Raw genomic sequence first — 6,397 nt, forward strand, 5'->3', positions numbered from 1 at the left:
GCTCCTGCTCCTGCTCCTGCTCCTGCTCCTGCCCCTGCTCCTGCTCCTGCCCCTGCTCCTGCCCCTGCTCCTGCTCCTGCTCCTGCTCCTGCTCCTGCTCCTGCTCTTGCTCTTGCTCTTGCTCTTGCTCCTGCTCCTGCTCCTGCTCCTGCTCATGCTCATGCTCATGCTCATGCTCATGCTCCTGCTCCTGTCCCTGCTGGGCTGGAACTCGACACCCACCCTCAGCCAGCAGAAAGTCATTGTGGAGAATGTGATGCCCAGGTAAGCTCGCTCTGTTGTCCTTTCCCATGTGTTCACTGTGAGGCTGCTGATGGATAGAATCAATAACTTCCAATTTGTCCAATTTGTCATGATTCAAAAGTAATAATTCAAGAGAGCTCAGTGTACTGAAGCTGTTAAGACGAGACACTAGCGGCAAAAACAGAGGTTTTTCATGCACAGATCAGTGAAGAGAGTGTGGGATATTTAGCTTCTTTCAGATGAGTGGAAAGAAAACCTCCACAATACACATTTAGGTTAAAAGCAGAAGAAAGATCCCATTCACTCTTCTGACACAAAGTTAAAAAGCCTTTAGGCAGATCATGGTGAAATTCTAAAAACATAGACGATGCTTGTACGTGTTAACATATCCTTTCTGTGCAGAGAGTAAAAGTATTCTGGCTGGTTAACCTTCCCTCTCTCTCCACAGGACCTGCCGTATCAGTGGACTGTAGACAACGTCCCGACTGCTGCAGCCGTCAGTCTCCCTGCTGCGGCTCCACAGACAGTAAGAACCTGTTGCATACTCTGCACAGGAGAAGGATATGAATCCTGGAACAGCTGCCCAAACACCCAAACACCAAGTGTCTGTTATCCCCAAAAGATATTTGTCATTCAGTAATAAGAGCAACATCCATCTCTCACCAATGACGTTTGGAATAGTTAGTGATTATCTGTCTGGAAGCTTTGAAGCCCAAAAACACATTTTAATGAGCTCAAATCTAAAAAGGTATTTCGTAAAAAGTCAGAGTTTGAGCTAAAATACAGTTTAAATGAAGTTGGGACTCGTTGAATGCTGCATGGATACATTAACAGGTCATGTTTAGTTTTCTGCCGCGTTGTCCTCAACAGCACCCTGTGTGCTGGAGATTCTCCTGATGGGATTTTACTCCACAGATGTCCTTCAGTCATTATAATTTAATGGAAGGGATCCTGACACCTAGTGGACGGATGACACCATTGCAGCTTGTCTCATCACTTTTTCGGTGTGTGTTTGTGTCTCCAGTATCACTTTGTGCCAGTGAACCTTCTCCTTGAAGGCCTGAACCTGCGTCTGGTGGGAACACTGTAAGTAGCTCACACAAAACTGTAAACAAAAATACAAAGGTGCCATCGAGTTTCTGCTTGTATCGTCACACACACTCTTTCTATTATCTAACGTGTGTATCTGTCTCTCTTTATCTGTGTAGGAATGTAGAGATGTTGTGCGAGGTTGTGAACAAAGATCTGGCTTCTCCCGTCCCGGCTGCTCCTCTACTGCGTCGTGAAAACTCAAAGTAAGTTTGCTTTCAACAGTTTTGGTCAAAATGTACATTTCTTTTTTCTTTTTGTTTGACTGTCTCATGACCTGTTGCCCTACATAAGCCAGACTCATTATCAAATCAGAATAATCTTTCAAGCAGCTGTTTGATTTGAAGTGTTATTTGTCTACCAGATGCCTACATGAATATTATTATAATTAGCCTATTACTTTTAATAACACAGCGCAGGTTAAACTCATATTGTCTATTGTTATGTTAAGTTTCTATGTAAGTGCACAAATCATACATGTTCCTATCACTACACCTGAGCTAATGAAACACTGCAAAGACATTTAACAACTGATATCAGATGGAAAGTTTCTTTTGTTTTTGTTGTTTTGTGTAGGGCAACAAGAGGATGAGGCAGAGCAGCAAGGCAGCAGGTGTGGACAGTTTGAATTAAGTCCTGATAGAGTGAAGTCTATAATACTGAAATGAAGATTCTTGAGGAATAAACTTTTCTTTGGAGTATTTATTCTTTGCAAAGAAGGTTCATTAATCATACAGAGTGCAAGCAGTCTGGGTGAGAAAAGAACCCTGCGTGTGTGTTCATGTATTAAAAAGACAGTGATCAGAGAGAGGAGGGGGAAGATTCACACAGTTGCAGGATGGACATAAGAATATCATTGTACACTTTAGAACATTGTGTTCGTAAATGATGACCTTCAGTCAAGCTTCAGCTCAGAGTTTATATGACTGTGGCAGTGGGGTGTGGTGAGAGAGCAGGCTGCTGGGGGAGAGATGGGAGTGTCTCAGCTGGAGACCAGACAGCTGCACAGAATCAGGTAATCACACAATAAAGCAAGGTTTCCATGGGAACAATAAGATAAACGATGAGTGATGAATCTGCTGCTGTAACATATAAATACTTTGTTGTTGAGCATGTGTTTGTAGAAGAGTATAAAGAGACTGGGTCCCGCTGTATCACTCAGGCTGCACTACATCGTCTATTCACAGGCGCGATCCCACTACTGAGCGGCACGGGGGTTTTGACCTGCTCTGTCTCCGACCTGGACCGGTGCACCCCTCTTTAGACGACCTGCTGGTCTCGGGCTCCCCCAGGATCACCATATCGATACCGAATTTAGTGCAGACACCCGATCGGCACAGTCCGCTGCAGCTCAGAGCTCCTGAGCTCAAACGCTCCGCCAGCCTCAGCCTGCAGCTCCGAGTTGATCCATTACAGAGCTGAACGCTGATCTGCATCTGTTCTCCTAAAAGTCCCTCACTGATAAAATCTTATTTCAGTAAAGACTTTATCACGTGTATTTTAAAATCTGTGTGATATAATATTACCATCCTTATTTTCTGTTGTCTTGCTTTCATACACAAAGGATGTTCTTCCTCATGTCATCAGGTTTAAGAAGTTCTGTTTTTTTAATCCTACTTCTATGTTTATTAAGCTCAATTGACATGGAAAGACAGATTGGTAGACCACCACACCAAGAAATTACTATTCCACTACTGCTGTGCATTTATCACTGACATGTGCAATATTCACGTTACAATTTTCTATCAAACACTTGGTACTTATATTACTGCCACTTTACTTCATATGTTCTTTTGCTGTAACAAGGTACATTTCCCTGTTGTGAGACTAATAAAGGATTTTTGATAAAACAGAAAGATACATGGATAAAAAAGTTGCTTTTTTGCACAGCATGAAAGAAAGGTGAAATGAATGGGCCCATATGGAGTTAAAATTGACATATTTTATGGTTGTGGCAATGTCGAACCAAAATAAAAACACTGTGGTAATTAGGTAAAGTTGTGCAAACATGACTATCGTTTATAATATGAAAATGCTCCAGAGGTTTTTGGAAGAGACAAGTGTGAGTAGGATGGTACAAACTCTTCCAGCCTCAGAGATGGGCATCTAACGAAAGAATTTCAATCACAGAAAAAGAAAAGACTAAGCTTTTGGTTATGGTTGTGGCGTTTCAGTGCCTGATCCCTTGACATTGCAGGATGGCTGGGTCAATAAAAACAACAGCATGACTTCTTGGCCGCCGATATACCTCAGCGATATAACATTATTTTTAATGTCTGACCACCCAGGGAACGATGTCGAGTTTCATAAACGAACTTTGAACGAATACAGAGAAGGCAAAGCATTTAGACTGTTTGACTCTTGCTGGTTGAAACAAATATCTTTCAGTCCTCTCGCAGATTCTGAGTATTGCTTTTTGAAAGCAAAATGTACTCATTCAATGAATTTAGAAGAGACTCGTAACTAGGAGACATAATTCAAAATATAATTGTGTGGTGTAAAATGTAATTGTGTGGTGTAACCATTGTAACATTGATACATGCCATTTTATGAAGTAAACTATGGAAAACATGTTCAGCACAAAGGCCTTGTCTTCACTGACACCTCGCTAAAAGTGTGGCCTTATCACAAACTCACTGGCTGCTGGAAAGAATATATATAGATAGAAAATAGAGGACTCTACAGCAAGGCCGTAAATGGACAAAAGAGGTGCATAGTTAAATCCTAAAACCGTCATCAAACAATACGTCACGGGCATATTGTAAACTGAAGGAACTAATATGGACTTAGGAAGAGCGGAGCAGAGGCGAGCACCAAAGGCCTATATAAGAATAGAGCTGACACAAGCTTGAGGTTATTTCCTCTGCGACTTCATCCGAGATGAGAGATGTGAAGACTACAACACCAAAAAGACTCTGGAAGAAGTGATCCAAGCGGCTGACTGAAGCGCAGGATAGGAGTAATCACTTTCCCAACAGCTTGGACTCACAAATTGAATCTTCAGAGTTTTCTATGCTCACTCTGTAAATGGACGATTAACACTGACTAACCTCATAGGACTTTCGACAAAGTCAAGAGCGGCCCGGAGGCCTTCGTCACGCAGAAAGAATAGAATTGCTTTGCATATCGATCCGACCTCTCTCTCTCTCTCCAACCGACAAGTAAATTAGATAGACATGCCATTAGTGTGTTAGGGATTTATATTATTGTTAATCAATTCTGATAATCATGTTACATGTTGTTTGAATCCATTTAAGCTGTATGACTTGCCCCTGCTATTATACTTAAATAAAATGAATCTTTTGATTTAAACCGAGAATTGTGGACAGAAAGAATTTGTATCTTTATGAGGTATTTTATAAAGGTTTGGAGCGATTAATATCTCAATGGTTCTGATAATGGTTGTCTCTAGCAAATAGATTAAACATGTCCCTGTGGTCAATTCCTGACTACTAACTAAACCTAGTCAATACCAAGTGCACAGATCATAGAGGAGAGCTGTCAGACGACCGTGACCGGTGGTAGCCGCCAAATTCACATTGCTATTCATTTTGGCAGGATTATTGGTGCAAGCGGGATAGACGGTTGTATACAGGCAGTAGACACTAGGCTACGTCTTCTCGCCACCAACTTAAATAGTCACTATATTCTAGTTAAGGCGGAACTTGATAGGATTAGGACTCGGACCCGTTAGTTGGAGAGTTGGTCGAGACTCGCCCCTGAGGGACCAGGGTGCGACCTACCCGGATCTAACACAATACATAAATCAAGTAGATAGACTTAGGGTATGTAGTCTATCGTCGAGTTCAGGATCAGGGAATTCATTTGTTGGTTTTCCTTGCATTAATGCTCACTGCAAATCCGCAAAGATTTCTTGGGCTCCAAAGACTTAAAAGGATTAAGGTCCTCGTTAGCCACTCGGCCAACCACGACGGCTTGGTCAAGATGATGGCTGCAGAGGTGAACCTAGAACGTGAACTGATACTCCAAAGTACTAAGACTGCTAGCCGATATAAGGAAAACCAAGACTTAAGAGACATCCTAGCAGGTTTGCTGAAGGAGAGACTGACCTATCCGGACGAAGATGACGAAAGCCTGCTCGACCACAACTCAGAACACGCGGAGAGGTCGTACTACAGTGGGGGCTACACAGACCCCGACGACTCGGCCCAGAGAAGGATGACAGCAGACAAAGGGAACCCGAGGCTACCATCACAGGCGGTGACCAGTCCGACGGAGGAGGGAATGGCAGTGAACCAGACCCACCAATCGAGCAGTCGCCCGTGTTCAGTAAGCTACCTATAGGGATGACCAGCGCTCTGACCCCAGCAACCCAAAAATTCACAAAAGTCCTACTAAAGAAGCAGGACCAAAAACGACGAGACAACAAGGCGGCAGGATGAGCTAAAGAGAACGCTAGCAGAGAAAAGCTACTGGAGTGGATTGAAAAATCTCGCACAGGGTCAGAAAATCAAAGTCATCACCCAAAGCCAATTACACAAGTTCCTGAGAAAAGGAACGATCGAAAGCACCAAAGCGACAAAAACAAGATGGGGAAGGTGGGAAGACATCCTACTAGACCCTGACCTGGAGATTGGACCAGCACAACCAGCAGACAAAAAGTCATCAAAAGAGACCGACCAGGTAGAAGAAAAGCCATACGACTGGATCTTCTACACGGATGGATCACGCAAAGGACAAGACGACAAAGCATACTGGGGGTTTATACTTAAGCATAAGACAAGAAATATTCACGCAAAAAGGTAAAACCCAGGGAAGTGCCCAAGACGGAGAAGTGATCGCCATTATGGAAAGAATCCTGGAGCTGAACCAAAGGAAGGTGAAGAGAGCCAGGATAATAACTGACGATGAAGTGGACCACTTTTGTACAGCAGAGGAAAATTATCTTTGTCGGTATCGAGGAGTGGGACAGAACACCCAAAAGAAGGGTGGTCCCAGAAAAATCAGTAGTGGAGGTAGTAGAAGACGTACATGACGCGCTAGGCCATGCAGGCCCACTACCCACTAAAATGGAACTGGAGAAGCAGCAACTGTGGATTACCCC

Source organism: Cottoperca gobio, chromosome 15 (assembly GCF_900634415.1).
Source record: "Cottoperca gobio chromosome 15, fCotGob3.1, whole genome shotgun sequence".
Classification (NCBI taxonomy): Eukaryota; Metazoa; Chordata; class Actinopteri; order Perciformes; family Bovichtidae; genus Cottoperca; species Cottoperca gobio.